We start from the raw sequence: 19,792 nt of genomic DNA on the forward strand, positions 1-19,792 counted from the left end.
AACAAATTTTTGGGATTTTTTTTTAGATGCAAGTAACATGATTTAGAGACAGATTGAATGTGAGGAATAAAGGACAGTTCAGAGTCGTGGATGACCCCTAGGCAGCGAGCTTGTGGAGTAGGAGTTATTGTTGAGTTCTCCACAGTGATAGAGATATCAGGTTGGCAACTACTCTTGGCTGGTGGGAATATAATTCTGTCTTGGAAATGTTGAGTTTGAGGTGGCGAGATGACATCCAAGATGAAATGGCAGAAAGACATTCAGAGACACGGAGCAATACTGATGGTGACAATTCAGGTGAGGATAAATAGATATGAGTATCATCAGCGTACTGATGATACTGGAAACCGAAAGAGCTGATTAGTTTGCCTAGAGAGGAGGTATAGATTGAGAAAAGAAGAGGACCTAAAAGAACCTAAGACTGAGGTTCTTCAACTGACAGAGGTAGTGAGGAGGAGGTAGATTCAGAGTAGTGAACACTAAAAGAGCAATATACATATTGTACATTGGCTGGTATATATCCATTGTAGTACTCATATACTGTATATTGGCTGGTATATATCTGTACGTAAGTTTTTTTTATTTGTAAACGCATTTAAGCACATTTTTTTGTACATGATAACTCAGTTTATCCCCTATGTAATGCACTATTCACTTTTCAACGTGATCCCCATCCCTTTCCACGCATGTGCACCAACAATTGATGAGTTGGGCAAACCCGTTGGTGAAGAAAACCGGTGGTGTTGCAGGGTGAAAGGTCTGGGCTGTACGACAGGTGTGGCAGAACCTCATTGAACTGCAGGCACTGCAACCCTCTTCCCAAATATGAAAGAGCACCTTAGGGGTGTACACTCCAACTCTGACAACGAGGTGAAAGCTGTCTTTCAGTCCTGGTGTTGACAACAACCACCAGCATTCTTCTCCTAAGGGTTTGCCCGACTCGTCAAGTGTTGGCGCACATGCGTGGAAATGGATTGGGACTACGTTGAAAAGTGAATAGTGCATTATATATATATATATATATTAATATACAAACTGTACAATGAGCTTAAGTATTCAGTAAACTACAGATTGTGCCTTTTATACATGCATTGTAGTTATCAGAAATATGATTAAATTAGTTGTTTAGATAATACTACAGGATCTATTGTTTCCTCTTCTGTACCCATAAAATAAAGAAAAACAAGAATACAAATACTCCGCATTCTGGAAGGAGACAACTGTGTGCTCCTAGGTATCACAGTTGTCTCATCTCTGGACATGTAACAGTAGCAGTTGGTATCACCAGACCCTGCTGAGCATCATTCACAAACATGATCCTCCTCCATTTTCACGCACAATGTGGTTCCAAGCAAAAGCAAACAAACCCGTTAGCAGGGTGGCAAAAGCTGTCTAATAGAAATATGTCCTGCAACAGGGTCTCCTTTAGGTATAAAAACTAAATAAAATTGGCATACATAAACATACCCTCCAACATGACCCATTTCATTAGGTACAAAGTGCTCTGTTCCTGGACTTCCCTGCCAGTGGCAGTTACAGAGGTTGGACTCCAGCACAGTCCAAAATTCAAAGGGGGAGCCACATCAACTGTCAGTGAGTCCAGGACAGTGATGTTTGGAGTGGCATTAGGTGTGGCTCCCCTTTTTGAATATTGGACTGTGCTGGAGCCCCAACTCTGCAACTGCCACTGGCAGGGAAGTCCAGGAACAGAGCAATTTGTACCTAATGGAATGGGTCATGTTGGAGGGTATGCATTAATGGATGTTGCTTTACATACAAAGATCCTTCACCTACTGTATAGTAAAATGAAGACTTCCAAATGTTGTAACAACCTCCCCCACCAGTGACGTCCGGGTAGCGTTGTCCAGGTAGCGGGGCCCGGGCAGCAGGGTCCAGGCAGCGGAGGCTAGGAGCTTGTAGCGCTATTTGTCAGGCAGCCGGGGCAGGAAGCGCTGCTCAATTTGAAGACATTTTGAAAAGACTGGCCGGACGCTGATTGGATGAATTCGGCAGCACTTCCCGCCCCTGTCGCCCGGAAAATATCACTAGAAGCTCCCAGCCCCGCTGCCCGGATCCCCGTTGCCCAGACCTCAAAGAAACAGCCCAGCGTCACGCTTCATGTGGCTCACGCCTTAACATAGTGCTCCCATTGGTTAAAACTATACATAGCACCTACTCTATTTGTAGCTGTCCACATTTGCATACTGCCTCCCTATATGCCCTGAGTTCTGCATGGAGCAAGAAAACCCTGGCAATGAGCATGTAATCCCTGGAATGGAGCATGTAACCCTGGCAATGAGCATGCAACAGTGTGATACGGCCTGAAGTAGCATTGCCTAGTGTGATACGGCCTGATTCAGCCCTGAACGCAGGACTGCAAATTCACAGTCCTGGCAATTATTATGCTCTGAGCATCTACACATATAACAGGGTGCCTGTCTGGAGCATCCTGAGGACTCCCCAAATAAAACTGCTGCAGTGATACTACTACCCAGAAGCAGCTGGTGTGGGCATGAAATGGTGCCATCCCCAGAGCGTATACGGTTGCCGGGCCGATGCTGTCTAGATAGACAGTTATGGGGCTGACTACTCTTGGTCCAAGGCGTCTAGTTAGACACCAAAAGATAGTTGGCTGTGTCTATAATGCCAATGACCGGAATTAGACACAATTGAAAGACAGGAGGTCAACAGTCACCATGTCGACATGAAGTGGACATAGAGTTAGATTGTAGAAGTGTACCCGAAGCATGACGAGTGCAGTGAGCCATGTGAGCACATATAAAGTGTCCATTAGGACCCCTGTGACATTCAGCATAAGAAAACATGAAAAACTTGTGTCGACTTGGTTTTGTGTCTGTCAATCTACCGCTTGCGTCTATCTCCCGACACTGTAGATCTAGACGTGGTCACCGAACTTTAGGCGTTCAGCTAGATGCCTTCGATCAAGAGTGGTCGACCCCGTAACTGTCAATCTAGACAGTGTCAATTGACTATCCCATAACCCCCCAGAGTGCAGTACACCCTACATGATGTCCCGTAACATAAGATTTGCATCTTTACATATTCTCACATTCATCAATCTCCAGTAGTATCCTGAACATGACTTATCTCTTGTCTCTTGTGATGAAACTTCATTACTGAAAATGATAACTACATAACTAGGTGACATACTGTGTAATGGCTTTCATAGTGGCAGTTTTTACCTATGGGCTGTAGCCCCCCTTCCAGGTAAAATCCACCTCCATACATTAGAGCATTTTGTCCCTCCTGGAATGGGCAATGTTGGGAGGAATGTGCCACTGTACTGAAGACTGCACTGGATTCACTGTGACTGGCAGTGACTTCCTATTGGAAGTCTGAGTGTCAGCCTGTAAATTCCAGGGTCTGTGCATGCACAGTACCTACGTCGGTACTGCGCACGCGCTGGTCCCGCTACCCGTCATCTGTATTATACAGGTGCCAGGACCGTGATTTCCCTTCTATGGCTGCTGTCCATAGAAGCTGACCGCATGTGCAGTACAGAGGTTTGTACTGTGCATGTCTGTCATCATAGTACAGGTAATGCTGCGCCTGTGGCGGGGACCAGAAGGAGCAGCAGCAGGGGGGCTGCCACTGACCGCGATGTAGGCACCCCTGCAGCCTTAAGGTACAAGCCGCGATGCTTTCATCTCAAGCCCGGCTAACTGGTCAGTGTTTGCATCGTGTATTATTATTTATTTATTAACAGTTTCTTATATAGCGCACACATATTCCGCAGCGCTTTACAGAGTATAGTTGAACATCAGTCCCTGCCCCAGTGGATCTTACACTCTATATTCCCTACCACATGTACACGCACACACAGACATTCTAGGGTTCATTTTGTTGGAAGCCAATTAACCAATCAGTATATTTTTGAATTGTGGGAGGAAACCGGAGTACCCGGAGTAAATCCACGCAAGCACGGGGAGAATATACAAACCCCGCACAGTTAGGGCCATGGTGGAAATCAAACCCATGACCTCAGCGCTGTGAGGCAGTAATGCTAACCGTTACACCATCCGTGCTGCCCGCTGTATTAATGTGGCTAAATGTCTAATTGATGCTGAGAATATAACAGTACAGAGCCTGATGAATCATTAGGCTGATTAGCTTGTAGCCCAGGGTAACAGAACTTGGGGGCACCTCACAGTTGGCAGCCGGGGGCTGGATGGAAGACCTGATTCATTCCATGTTGGCGGTGGCTGCAGAGCTTAATTACAGAACTTGTTAGCTATCCTGCCATTCCAAGGTGGTGTTGAGGGAAGTTCTTAAAGTGACTTGCAGATGGCGGTGGCAGTCGTGCCATGTAACTTTCTGCTAAAACCTTTGCTTTGTGTTACAGCGTCACCTGGGAAGCCGGAAGAGCTGCCTGCGATTATACGTAGATTCTTCCTCACGTTCCCCAGAGCAAGAGCTTTATTTACACTCCGCAAACATCATTAGATCATTAGACGCCATGATCAAACATGCCAGTTGTATAACCTTTGTCTCTGCCCATTTGATAGGTGAGTCTTTGCCACCCCTGCCCAACCTGATCACACATGGGGCCTGATTCTTGGTGGCTCACTAGGCAGCGTAAATACAGTGCTTGGCGAGCCATCTAACGCCGCCTGCCGAGCGAGCAAATGCCAGCCGCAGTGCGAACATCCCAGACACATTGCAAATGGGTGCTTAGCACAATCATCCATTCACAGGGGAGCATATGGGGGTGAAATCATTTGATGGTCACGACCATCGAATGATTTTTCCTCTATTTGCAAATATAAGTAAATGTTGTCTGACCTATATTTGCAGCATCCGGCTCCGAGAACGGGACGGGCACTGACCCCCCCCCCCCACCCCCTTCCTATCTCCATCTCAACCCCCCCCCCACCCCCGTGTGAAGGCGTCCACACAGCGGCCCTGCACATGCGTATATTAGCATATATGCATGCACAGAGCCAAAACATCGGCCCCCGGTGCGAATACGCCGGGGACTGATCAAATCTGAATCAGGCCCATGATTGCGTCTGTGTTTAGCAGCATTACGGGGGGGAAGGGGGGGTTGGGGCGCAAGCTAGGACTTGTCTGAAGCAGCAAACAGATTAGTTTGAATATTATCTTGCACAAATATTTGGGATGTGACTTGGATGTTCCCAGAAATATGGTAGCAGGCACCATACAGCTGTTAAATATTTTAACGTCATTGAAAAGGTTAACACAGCACAATTCACTGTCTACTGTATTATGTAATAAACATTTTTATAGACATCTTGAAGACATTAAAGTTTGGAAAGCGATAAAGTACTAACCAATCAGCTTTTGACATTTTACATGTTGTGTTTGAAAAATTACAGTTAGGAGCTGATTGGTCATTATTATGGGACAGATGCATTGAACTTTATAGAGAGAAAGAGGAGAGAAAGTGGAGAGAGATAATGTAAAGCTCCTATACCTCATCAGCTGCGATTTTCCAAACCGCCAACGCAAATCTCTGACCAGCGATGATTGGCGATCCGTGTGGGAATCAGAAAAAATAAACATTATTTATGTATTTATTTATTTACAGTTTCTTATTCCGTTGCGCTTTACAATAGTAGACAGTGATAAAACAAACTGGGTAACAACACACAGACTTGGAGGTAGGAGGGCCCTGCTGCAAGCTTACAATCTATAAACATGTTTATTATTCACGATTCCCCGACTCAGGCGTCTGACAATCGGGAAATTCCAGCAATGAATCGCTGATGTACGAGTGCCATTGCCAACAAATCTGTTTTTAGCTGCCATTTTACAGACTGTTAAAAATGACAGTTAGAAGCTGATTGGTTGGTACTTTACCTCTCTCCAAATGTTGATGCATCCCCCTTTATCTCTCTCTCCAAACTTTGATAAATATCCCCCTACTATTTAATGATGCTATTAAATCCTCTTTAAATCCCCAAAATACTTATTGTTTTGCTGGGTATGGATCATTAGGTCTACAAAATGTTGGTCGACAAGCATTGGGTCGACACCATTAGGTCAACATGCAGAAAGGTCGACATGGGTCTAGGTCAACAGGTCATTAGGTCGACACAAGCATTAGGTAGACATGGGCATGGTCAACATTGGTTTTTCACAGTTTTTTTTACCCGAATGTTGACACCGTCGACATGGACACTAAAAACGTAGCACCACGTCCCCTCGCATGTCTCGCTGTACTCGCCATGCTTCGGGCACGGTGCCGCGCTACGCTCGGCACACTATTTTATTCTCCCACCCCGCTCTAGTGGATGGTAGGGCATGAAATGCCGGCTGTCGGGAAAATGTTGGCTCGAAAAACAGTGAAAAACGCCATGTCAACCTTTTGACTGTTGACCTAATGCTTTTGTCGACCTAATGACCTGTCGTCAACTAGACCCATGTCGACCTAGACCCATGTCGTCCTTTCTGCATATCAACCCAATGCTTGTGGACCTAATGACCGTTTCCCATGTTGTTCTAATCACAATATAATTGATGTAATTTTTTGGAACAGTTTATTCTCTCTCCTCCCCCTCTCCCACAGCCAACTTAACTGATATATTAACATAATTTATTCCAAGAGCTGGCACAGCTCTCCACCTCACAACGCCGGCATCGCTTCGGGTAAAAGTTACCATCAGTCATTTGGAAAACGTTCTCTCCTCCGCCACAACAGCCAAATCTCTGTCAAATCCTGAAACTTCGCAGCCGCTTATACACGTCTAATAAACGTTCCAGGGATTCCCCCATTAACAACACTGGCTGAAGTTTTTCACACTGTGTTTACTTAGAGTCCTAGAAAAAGAAAAATTTCCATAATTAATTCATAGAGACATTCCAATTTAAACACAGGGAAATAATCTTTTTTGGCGAAATAAGAAAGGACACTTATATCGGGGGGGGGGGGGGGGGGGGGGGGGGGGATTTCATTTTGTGGATGTGCTGCGACTACTGAAATAGACCAGAGATCCCCTATGTAAATAGAATGGGGAGAAGAAGTGAAATATTTTTGGCAAAATATTTTTAGAATAATCCTTTTTGTTGCCAGAATGGGCTGATTTCTGCGCACGGTGTAATAATTGTGGACTTTATGGAAAAGCTGCGAACCAGGACTTTGTTTATTTCCTGGCTGAGGGCTGTTTTTTTGATCCTAAAATGCTTTTAATCTTTGGGGAATGTGTGCTAGTGCTGTGAGAGGGACTGCTGGCCTTGTCATTACAAGGGCTCCAGTTGCAAGCCAGGATAGGAGGGCTTGCATGGGGAGGAAGGCAGGACTTGGTGTGTATGGAGGAGGAAGGAGCACACATAGGTGTTCAGTCACAAGAAGGGGAGGAGCTCTTTCTTACTGATCCTGCTGCTGCTGCTGCTGCTACACTGTAACTGAATCCCAATGTGGCTGCACTTTTTTTCTTTCAGTGCCAAAGCTCCAGCCTGTTGCTCCATCTCTCCCCCCTCAACCATTTCCTCTCTGTAGCAAGCCAGTGACTCACTGCAACAAATGAGTGTTTCATTTAGAGGTCTGCTAACACAAATTCATCTTATTCTCGTTTGCTTTTCACATATAAAAACTGCTTCTCTCACCCCCCTCTGCTAAAGTCACTGCATTTCCTCTCTGGGATCCTGTCCCCTCCCCAAGTCTGCGCCCTGGGATAAGCATTCTGCACTCTGGTGAGTATAGAGATATTTGTTGTAAGTAAATAGCCTTTGTAGATCGGTCAGATCTGACCCAGGCTGGGGAACCAGCTCCTCTCTGCTAGAATAAGAAGCTTCTTTTTGGTTTTATGTTATGCATGTAGCCTGGTTCTCTGCTGGTCAGAGCCCATTCAGGTCACAAAGGTGTTTGTAACCCAGATGAGACCCTGCACCGTCAGGAATGCGGTCTCAATGTCCCCCTCTTACAAAAGTCTGTTATTGTCATACTAGTGACACATCATTGTACTCTGGGACTGAATTACAAGGAGTTTATACACTCTTTGGGGTCAGAGATTGCTTTCATTTACTTTTAGCATGTAATGCCTATATGTATGGGCACATATTAAACATGTATATTGACAAATGCAATGTGCTCAGGAACCTACATCGCTTGTTGGTGTCAGTATTATTGTTATCTACTTTATGGTCTTATTAGATACAAATGTAGATTAATGGTTGTGTTACCTGTTCTGTAATGTAAACTGTGGCTCAAAAAGTTGCAGCACTGCTGGGACTTTTAGTTCCACAACAGCCGGAGGACGACGGGTCATTTAGGTTTGCTGTAGAGGTTGTATTGGCAGTAATATGTAGACTTCCATTATGTTTGTAGGGTTCGGGGCATATGCTGTTTTCAGTATTGTATAGTATATGGGACATGATCATTAGATCCACCCTATTAAGGTGGCTATGCGTTAGTTCAACCAGTAAAGGTCGACACCTGGAATAGGTCGAAATGGCAGAGGTCGACAGCGTCGGAAGATCGACACAAGCATTAGGTCGACAATGGGAAGGTCGACAGTCAAAACGTCGACATTATATTTTCACAGGGTTTTTTTCAGCCGACATGTGCCGTCAGGCGGTATTTCATGTCCTACCGTTCACTACAGAATAAAATTGTACCCGTGTGCCATGCAGGGTGAAGTGCTACACTTAGCGGGTGTCCATTTCGACTAAGTCGACATTCGGGACAAAAGAAACTTGAAAAACTTGTGTCGATCTTTTGACTGTCGACCTCTTCCAGGTGTCGACCTAAGCCTTGCCAACCTTCAGTGGTCTACCTAATGCAGTCGACCCTATGACCCATTTCATAGGATAGTTGTCATCAATATACATATAAAGTTCATCTATTTATAAACACAAGGAGATATTTTCTGTATAAGAAATATTTGTAGCTTCTGAGTTTAGGTAAGAGGTAGACTGTGGCTTTCATGAGCATGCTGGGATATGTTGTTCAACAACAGCTGTAGAGTTAATGACCTGCATTATGCATCTCGTTATGATGGGGGACATTCTTCTTCCTCCTCTGGCCTGTTTCATGTGTTCCGTAGATTGACTGAGAGCAGCATGTATGTACAGATTGTTTATGTGGGCGAATACAAGTTTCTCACTCACTGCTTCTGATACACCCTCCGTGCTTTGATCTCTTGCATAGGTACTTGTGAGTTATCCGGGCGTCCGATTTTGTACTTACGATTTGCATGCGATTTGCATGCGATATCGCATACGATATCGCATACGATATCGGATCCGATTTGCGATTTACATGCGATTTACATGCGATTTAGCATGCGATTTGCATCAGATTTGCTATTCATTTCATTACCCCACTATCCCCAAAGTGTGTCTATCAACGTGAACCCGAAGCGTGGCGAGCGCAGCGAGCCCGCGAGGGGCGGCGGTACGCGTCCTCCGACCTTTTCATGCCCTACTATCCACTAGGGCGTGGAGTGAGAATAGAATAGTGTGGCGAGCGCAGCGAGCCACCGAGCCCGAAGCGTGGCGAGCGCAGCGAGCCCCGCGAGGGGACGCGGACACCTGTGAAGCCCGCAAGGGCACGCGGATACCTGTGAAGGTGTCCGCGTCCCCTCGCGGGGCTCGCTGCGCTCGCCACGCTTCGGGCTCGGTGGCTCGCTGCGCTCGCCACACTATTCTATTCTCACTCCACGCCCTAGTGGATAGTAGGGCATGAAAAGGTCGGAGGACGCGTACCGCCGCCCCTCGCGGGCTCGCTGCGCTCGCCACGCTTCGGGTTCACGTTGATAGACACACTTTGGGGATAGTGGGGTAATGAAATGAATAGCAAATCGGTACTTGTGAGGCTCCCGATTTTGTATTTACGATTTGCATGCGATTTGCATGCGATATCGCATACGATATCGCATACGATATCGGATCCAAAATCGGACGCCCGGATAACTCACAAGTACCCTTGCATACTTTAACTCAGGACATACTGTAGAAAGGATGAAACCATACAAGCACTGTATAAACAATATACAAAGGGTGTCCATTGTTTAAAATTGACATGAATGTTTTAATTAAGATATGGCCCTCCAGCTGTAGTGAAACTACAAGTCCCATCTTGCCTTGCCACAGTTTTTCTATTAGGGAGTGCTAAAACTATGGCAAGGCATGCTGGGATGTGTAGTTTCACACCAGCTGGAGGGCCATGTCTGGCTTACTGTATAGACCACAATTGGTTCTTATGCTGCACCTTTATCGGTCGATCTATCATAATTTGAAGTGAAGGCTAATCATTGTATGTAATATGTGTGTGTTGTGGGGCACAGAACATATTGTGGAAATCTTACAATGGGCTTTTGGAGGTTACCTGCTCTGTCAGTACACGAGTGGAGAAATGATGTAAATGATGCAGCTGATAAACCACCTAAGGAGTTTTAGGTACCTCCATTGAAGTTTGTAGTAAATATTTACCCACCAAGTTAAATGATGTACTAGAGTTTCCCCTACAGTAGCTGTGCAGTAAGGTAGAACAGTCAGTACTTGTTTCCTAGCACGGCCACACCGATTTACATCGGGGTGGTCGTGTCGGAAAAATCGCGTTGATCGCATCGCATGCGATTTGGTCGCATGCGATGCGATCGACGCGACCGACCCGATTTTTTGATTGAATGAAATGTAAATCGGGTCCCTTGGACCCGATTTTACATTGGATTCAATGTGAAATATTCCCTAGACCCCCAAATTTTACGACGTAAACCCCACCCCACGATAGACGCCAACCCGAAGCGTGGCGAGCGCAGCGAGCCCGCGAGGGGCGGCGGTGCGCGTCCTCCGACCTTTTCATTCCCCTACTATCCACGTCGGCGTGGAGTTGAGAATAGAATAGTGTGGTGAGCGCAGCGAGCCACCGAGCCCGAAGCGTGGCGAGGGGACGCGTATACCTGTGAAGTTATACGCGTCCCCTCGCGGGGCTCGCTGCGCTCGCCACGCTTCGGGCTCGGTGGCTCGATGCGCTCGCCACACTATTCTATTCTCAACTCCACGCCGACGTGGATAGTAGGGGAATGAAAAGGTCGGAGGACGCACACCGCCGCCCCTCGCGGGCTCGCTGCGCTCCCACGCTTCGGGTTGGCGTCTATCGTGGGGTGACGACGGGGACATCTATAATGTGAAATGGGTCATATTGGCCCATTTCACATTTTTCACATTTTTTTAAAGGTGAGATGGACTTAATCAAGTCCATCTCATCTTGTGCCATTATAATGGCACAAGACCGACGCGATCCTCACGATTTCAATGTTAAAAAATATTTTAACATTGAAGCCTATGGCAAAATCGGGGGCATCGCGTCGGTCGCGTCGGGACCAATGTTAATGGTCCCGACCGACGCGATGCCCCCGATTTTGTACCTTTGCCGGCAAAATGGACCTGATTTCAAAGGAAATCGGGTCCATCGTGTGGATCGTGTACCTTAACTTAAAGGTACACGATCCACACGATTGTGGCCGTGCTAGGAAACAAGTACCGAACAGTCTTAAAAGGCATACTCATGTTTGTTTATTAGTCCATCCTCCAACCATGTAAGAACCTAGAACCACCTCTTTACCGATCTAGAACATTTTTTTTCCGTATGGTTAAAATGCAATTGGAAGTGTTTTGAACTTTGGGTTATTACACAAATGCTGCAAAATGACATTTGCTCTATTCAGCAATACTGTATTCACCCATGCTGTACTTACAAAGGAATGCTCTTAATTTGCCTAATTACTTCATGTTTTAATGGAAATCTGGTAACATAGTTGATCATGGCATCTTGTTGATCAAATCAATAGTGACATGATTGAGGCTTGAAGCACACCTACTGTAACTTGCGTCATCCCTAAAGAGGCTTCATCTCCCGTGTCGGATATATATGTTCCCAAATCAGGTAAAAAGGGACCCAAATCTTATAAGTGTATGGCTAGCTGAACTAAGTCAGGCCCTAGGGAAGGGGGGGGGGGGGACAACAATGGAAATGGTATGCGCCACCCCCACCCCCCCATATGACAGCCACAAGCAAGCATGTAACTCACCCCCTGAGTATCTAAACATGTTTGCCTTTAAATGACTGTGCTTTGGGGGTTGAATAAGCATGTTTCGTCTTAGGGTCTGTTGGGGGAACTTAGCGTTTATAAATGAAGGATCCTGTAAATGACTTGTAATCTCCCAATAGTCAGAGGCTCACCTGAAAGGTTCATTTATACCAGGCTATTGGTGATTGTTCCTGTGAAGCTTTAACAGGAAATATTTTGTTTACTGTGTTTATTTAATAACACAAATCACTCAGATTCTATATATTTATTTAGTTAGGGCCAGATGTATCAAGCTTCAAAAAGTGATAAAGTGGAAAGAGATTAACAACCAGCCAATCAGCTTTTTGACTGCCATGTTACAGACTGGGTTAGAAAAAATGACAGTTAGGGGCTGGTTGTTTATCACTCTCCACTTAATTACTTTACAATTGTGCATTTAAATAATATATATATATATATATATATATATATATATATATATTTATATTATTTTTAGAGGTGTTCACTGTCCTTCTCAACCTCTGGAAACCTAAAAGCTTTTTTGTTTCCGAACAGTCCTCTTTCCACATATGACAACATAGCTGTGATGGCACATGTCATATTTATTTCTGTGACATCTCTGTAAGAAATCTCATAAAACAATAAGCAATTCATAGCAATAAATTCATTGTAAGATTTTAAACAATAGCTCAATTATTGTGTATCATAGTCTGGATTGGGAAAGTGTTCAGTTGGTGCAAGAACATCAAATTCTATCAATCAGTTCTTACCAAGTAATTGTTCCAATGTCTTCTCAGGCTCCGGATTTCCCTTGCGTACGTGTAATGTATTTTAGGCAGATAGAGGCCTTAAATACCTTCTCACTTAATTAGGGCCTTGTATGTGCGTCTCTGGACAGCACACTCCTTCATATTTGACTACTTGCATGATGTACAACCATGTATAGGCCTAATCCTTATGTTTAGCGTTTACTTGATTTGATGACTGATTTAAAGCCCTTTAGATTTTTGTACTATTATTATAGACTCGATTCGATTCCACAGTTGACAGGTCAGCAGTTCTGAAACCTAAGTATCTTTAGATTGCCTTGGATTTACAAACCCCCCCCAGCTCCTGAGACCATACGCTGGCACAGACATCATGGACCAGACCCATTTGCCAAATGTTTTATTGTAATCAAGTAAGTTCTTCAGTCATTTCAAATTCTCTTTCTAAGCCGGCTATTCATTTCCTCGCAACTGAGATTTCTAACATTGCTAAAATGAAGAAAGTGGAGGTGGACACAGCAGCCAATCAGATCGTTCCTATTGCTATGGACAATGTTTCCATTTTTTTCCTTTTTCAAAGTTCTAATTAATACTGAATATCCTTAGGTACGTGATACTGTAGGTGGCAGGTGGCCCGGTATACAGTCGTTAGGTCGACACATATAAGGTCGACATGCATTCGGTCGACCACTGAAGATTGACATGGCTTAGGTGGACACATGAAATAGGTCGACATGGTTGGAAGGTCGACACAAGCATTACTCCGGCAATGGCTAGGTCGACAGTCAAAAGGTCAACATTGATTTTTCACTTTTTTTTATTGTCGACCTAATGCTTATGTTGACCTTCCAACAATGTTGACCTGTTACATGTGTCGGCCTAAGACAACACTGTGCCAGAAGCATGGCAACGCACGCGGTACACTATGATGGTGTCCATGTTGACTGTGTCAACATTCGGGACAAAACTGTTATATATTAATGTCGACCTTTTGACTGTCGACCAAACGCTTGTGTCAACCTTTTAAACCGGTCGACCGTCGATTGTTCACCTATTTCATGTGTTGAGCTAAGCCATGTGGTCGAATATTGGTCGACCCATACCCCTTTCTTATTGCTTGTAAAACTTGTTTTAATTATTAAACGATCGGTGTCTCTTTCGGTGATCAAACGTATTCATAGAATCTATATGTGAGATTATGATGATCGTGCAGCTGTATGGAAGGATAGAAGGTGTCTAACTCAACCCACAAAGTGTATCAGAGTGCCTGTCATTGCCCCAGGTGCCTGTCATTGCCCCAGGTGCCTGTCCTTGCCCCAGGTGCCTGTCATTGCCCCAGGTGCCTGTCATTGCCCCAGGTGCCTGTCATTGCCCCAGGTGCCTGTCATTGCCCCAGGTGCCTGTCCTTGCCCCAGGTGCCTGTCATTGCCCCAGGTGCCTGTCATTGCCCCAGGTGCCTGTCATTGCCCCAGGTGCCTGTCCTTGCCCCAGGTGCCTGTCATTGCCCCAGGTGCCTGTCATTGCCCCAGGTGTCTGTCATTGCCCCAGGTGCCTGTCATTGCCCTAGGTGCCTGTCATTGCCCCAGGTGCCTGTCATTGCCCCAGGTGCCTGTCATTGCCCCAGGTTCCTGTCATTGCCCCAGGTGCCTGTCATTGCCCCAGGTGCCTGTCATTGCCCCAGGTGCCTGTCATTGCCCTAGGTACCTGTCATTGCCCCAGGTGTTATTATTCATCAATAGATTGTAAGCTTGCGAGCATGGCCCTCCTGCCTTTTTGACTGTCTGTAAATACCCAGTTTGTTGTATCACCGTCTCCAATTGTAAAGCAATACGCTGCGCTATATAAGAAACTGTTAATAAATAAATAAATCTATATATAAAAGACTAACTACTCCTCACCTCTATGAGGTGAAGTAACACAAGTGACCACTAGAGGCTACTGGATGGACCAAATGACTCCTTTGTGTGCTAAAGTCAGAAAGTGAAAGCGATTTTTGAAGGGACACTGATCTGTTTCAAACTTGCTGGATAGGGAGAGAGGTAGTTACGAAGACAGTGATTGGAGGTACAAGCAGATAGAGATTGGGGGTGGGGTGGAGAGTTTGTGCTAAATACTGTCACAGCTGAAAGTGAAAGTAAATCGGTCACAGCTCAAACTGAAAGTACATTTCAGAGGCCGTCATTTTGACAGGCTTTTAACAATACATACCCACATTTCATTTCTGCTTATACTTCCAATCATAATCAACCAGACTTGTGATGTATCTGCTAAGTCTTTTAAATCTTTTAAGAGACTGCAAGGACATAGCCTTCTAATACATATATATATATATATATATATATATATATATATATATATATACAGTAATCAAGGTGTTGTTGTAATACCATATATTGTACATATTAACCTGTCAAATGAAACATGTACCAGTGATCTAATAGTGACTGCAGATTTGCCGGCTATGCATGATTAATGGGGATACAATAGTTTAACATTGTTGCTCCTATCAGGTTCCAGGTTTTTTAAATACTGTTCTAGAGCACATTACATGCTGTATAGTAGATGCAGTCATTTTCAGGTATTTGTAGCTGGCCTTATTCTGTATATTGTATGCTAGAATGGGACAAAACTGAAATGAGACAGCCACAGGACCATCTTAACATTAAAGCACGCTGGGCAGTTGCCTAGAGCCACACAATTTAAGCAGGGGCCCGTGGGGTCACACAATATCACAACCAGAATGAATGACTATCAGCATGCTGATTGGTCAATGGCTCCAGCTATCCACCAATCAGTGTGCTGGCAGTAATTTATTGGGCATGTTTATTGGTAATTTTTAAATTGGTTTCTGCAAATGGGTGGTTAGGGGCTTCAGTACATTGCTTTTCCCATAGCCTGCAATACTGTTAAGTTGGCCCTGCAGATACGGAGTAAGCATTACACATGTTCTCAGTGCTAGTGGTGGAGCGGCCCACTGTCTGGCACATCATCCGGTGTGGAGAGGGCAGTTGTTTTCAGAGACGGCAGAATGTTAGTAACAAAAAAATACGACTGGCATCATTCACGCCATGGGGCAGATCTCATGTCATAGACTGTGCCAGATGAATGACCAAAGCTGATACAGCTTCCTTACAGAATGTATAAGGTATCTATGGGCTGCAGGACAGCAGCCCCCCCCCCCCCCCCCAGGTAAAATCCACCATTGTGCTCAGCCCAAGTGAAGCCAGATGCCGTCTGTGAAACTGCACTGGCTTCACTGTGACTGCTAGTGACTTCCTATTGGCAGTCTGACCTGCCAGTCACCCAAGGCAGTTCCAATGGGAGGTGTTCTCACCCTTCAGGCTGCCTCTTCGGCTTCTATGGGCTTCAGCCAATAGAACCAGTACCGAGGGGACCGCAGCGGCGGCGGATACTGCCCGGGAGATGCGGTGGCAGGGAGGTTGCCAACATTGTGGCCAATGGCAGCCCCCCTCCTATTATAAAGTAGGAGCCTCCACTCCAAATTAGGTCTGTTATTGGAAAATGAGAGCAGTGGGTAAGTATATATTCATCTATCCAGCAATGGAAAATGCAACAGTACCAATTTCCACTTTAAACAGATGTGGAAATCTTATTATTTATTAGTAGCAAAAAAAAAAAAAAAACCACCAGAAACATTAATAATGATGGTCCTGTTTCCTGTTTTTACAACTAATTAAGACCCTTAAGAGTCAATGAACTAACAGTTATGAGTACAGATTGTTAACCTTCCAACTCCCCCTTCCCCGGGCAAATCTTGACTTATCTACATAGTTTATTAAAACTTTTTTCGAAGTTGTTGAAGTCCCAGCCAAGGAAATGAACAGATTGCAGCTGGCTCCAGTAGTTTACAGGTCATGTCAACAACATTTTTCATATATTTGTTATTTTTTTTATTAACTCTCCAGGCTGTACATATTGTATGTTGCTAGCGTTCACAGGCCGTATATCCTAGAGGTGTATCGTGATCGGGGAAGCCGTTTGCTTTACAATTCTTTATGAACTGAGGCGCAATGCGTAATATCATAAGTCATAAGCGTGCAAAGTAACGCACAATCACAGACGCACCCGTCTCGTACATTAGCTGTCATTGTTCATCATTATCTACAGATGTTCAGGATTATTGATGCAGAAATGATGACATAAATATAGCTGGCGGTATTATTCAGAAGGAATTCATTTACACAACCATTCAAGCCTTAAGCTCCACCCCTTTAACAAACTGCACCACTTTTCAAGGCTGGATTAATTTTTACAGTGACACGAACAATAACATTTTGATTATCATATGTTGGCGTTATTATTAATAAGTAGCCTATAATGTGTAAATATTTCCAGCACCACGGATGCGTTAAACACACTGTAGTGCCCAGTGGCGTAAGTTCGTCCTAGTTGCAAGATAAATATTGGTGCCCCTCCAACACGCACACACACCATCTTATGTAAATATATGTATGCATAGAGAGTGAGACATGTATGGTCCTGCTAGGAGGAGGAGTCAGCCACAGAAGCAATATCAACGGCTTTCAATTAACTGATTCAAACTCACAGGGTAGGAGAGGTGCCCCCTTGGGAGCAGGAGCCCAGCGGCAGATGACTCCATTGCCAGAGTCCTGCCTCTGTTAGTGCCCCCAGTTTACAATATTCCACACATAACCCCCAGTACACATATGCCACAGTGTGCTTTATGATGCTGATATAGCTGTGTATGGGGGACCCCTCCATGTGTGGGGGATCCCAGGCGACAGCTTTGGCTGTAATTCAGTACTGCCTCTTTTACCCAGAACAACCTTGCAGGTTTAGTCACGAAACCAGAGCCCAATTAAGTCCATATGGGACTTTAGCCAGCATATCTATTTGGGTCTCCTGTTTCACTACGTCAAATAAAATACGTTGCACCAATCTGCACCCCCCTGCTGTAGCCAAATGGATGATCCGGCTCTGCTAAGTACATTATACTCCATTATATTCCATTCCGAAATGACATAAACTTACACCAGCTGATTTGTCTAATTGGATCAGTTTATTTAACTTTTTATAATTGAAAAGATTTTCAAGCACATGCTCATAATCATATACAGGTCGAGTATCCCGTATCCGAATATCCGTTATCCGAATTATTCCGAAATACGGACATTCCAGAAAGTGAAAAAATTTTTTTTTTTTGCTAAAAACTCACTGGGGACATATGTAACAGCATCACTGGGGACATGATATGTAACTGCCACTATATATGTACAAGAAAATGATTGCTTGGCATTCAAATTCAGTGCTGAGATAGTACACACATTTTGTTTCACGTTTTGAAACCTTGTTTTTTGAACAATTAAAATATGTTTGTGTGTATTTTATGTGGTAATAAAATATATTTGTGTGAATATTATGTGTTTATACAGCATAAATGCAAGATACTTTAAAATACATCATTGAAATATTAAAATATTCCAAAATACGGAATAATCCGTTATCCAAAATTCTCCTGGTCCCGAGCATTTTGGATACGGGATACTCAACCTGTATATGTATATGTGCAGAGATATAATTCAGCAGGTTGATGCTTGCACTGCAGCAAATGCGTCAGATGACTTCCAGCGAGTGAGACCAGATATATAGCCGTTGGGGGTCACATATTCAAAATTGACCCCAGGTACATTATCAACATTTCAGAACTTCTACAGCGCTCACAGATCAACGACACCTCTCTGGTGTCTTAGATATACGGCTTCCCTGTACGTGAAGCGAGCGGGCAGCTGACATCAGCTGCTCACCCCCGGCACCCTTGACGGGTGCATTTCCGTGGGCACGCCCAGCATTTTCATGGGAACGCATTCCCACGAATGCGCATTCATTAAACATTGCTTCCCTGTACTAATGCGCAGGGGGGCATCTCAATCAGAATCAGACCCTTTTACACCAGAGCCGTGACCCGGATTATTTCCGATCCGGGCCGGGCCAGGGATTGGTGTAAAAGGGGGGAAAAAAAAATAACCCGGGTCCTGTTACCCAGTGTCCGACCCGGCAAATGTTCAGGTTCGGACACGGGGGTTCCCCGGAGTCAGGGGCCGTGTAAATGGGTAACCCAGGTCATCCGACCCATTTCCTCCAATCACGGAGCCCCAACCTCCGGTCAGTCCGGAGGTTGGGCAAGGGCTGCGTACTGCTGTCTGTGGTACTATGCAGACAGCAGCAGAGGTGAATGGATGCCTGTGTGCGGCATCCATTCACCTCATGGATGGAGGCTGGGGGCAGCCCAGCAGCACACCGGGTGCTGAGCTTGCCCCCAGCATGTCGGTCAGCATTGCGGAAGTGTCAAGCGGCGTTGCGGGGGTGACGGTCGTCAGGTTTCCTGGGCGCTTGGAGATAATGTCATCTCCAAGCGCCAGTTCAGGGCCCGAATTCACCGGCATCCCCCTACCCGGCATAATGCTGGGGGACATCGGTGTAAAAGGGAACAACCGCCGGGTCGCATCCTGGTCCAAAACTCGAGTATGATCCAGCAGTTTTGGTGTAAAAGTGAGAGGTCCATGGGGACCACAGCTGAGTAGGTTGGCCCAGAATGATTTTCAGGTGCAGAGTAAGTTGGGACACACTCACTGTCTGACAACCTGGGTGTAATGTGTTTAGCAGGTTTGGTCCATGGTTGTAGCTGGCTGAGAGCAGCAGCCCCCAGGCATCAGTCAGCACCTGAGAGCTTGGCTTAAAGATTCCTTGGGAACAAAGTCCAGGACTCCTAATGCAGAACAAGTCAGCCATGCAATAGCCTGGGAGTATGTTTAGTGTCAGGTGACAGGGCCAGGAGGGTCCACTGTTCTTGTGTACATCGGCTGTGGCAGAAGGTGAAACCCCACTGCTGTGATTACTTTTTTCTTATTTGTAAGCTACTGCTGTGGGATACCTGTACAAGATACAAAGGATACAGGACATGGATTGCATACAACTTTAATGACCTATCTGGCTTCTCCATTTAAAAATGTAGAACTACAAATAATGTTG

General features: G+C 45.1%; 1 protein-coding gene across 2 annotated transcripts in view; it reads left to right on the forward strand.

Annotated features, from left to right (window-relative positions):
* Window positions 1–7,375: 7,375 nt before the first annotated feature.
* The window catches only part of TSPAN9 (tetraspanin 9), a 378,125-nt gene continuing 365,708 nt past the window's right edge, over window positions 7,376–19,792 (forward strand). For both annotated transcript variants that reach the window (XM_083181644.1, XM_083181645.1), the window contains exon 1: window positions 7,376–7,674. The gene's annotated coding sequence lies outside the window, so the exon portion shown is untranslated. The remainder of the gene's footprint in view (window positions 7,675–19,792) is intronic.

The sequence above is a fragment of the Crinia signifera genome, chromosome 4 (genome assembly GCF_055691185.1).
Source record: "Crinia signifera chromosome 4, ASM5569118v1, whole genome shotgun sequence".
Lineage (NCBI taxonomy): Eukaryota > Metazoa > Chordata > Amphibia > Anura > Myobatrachidae > Crinia > Crinia signifera.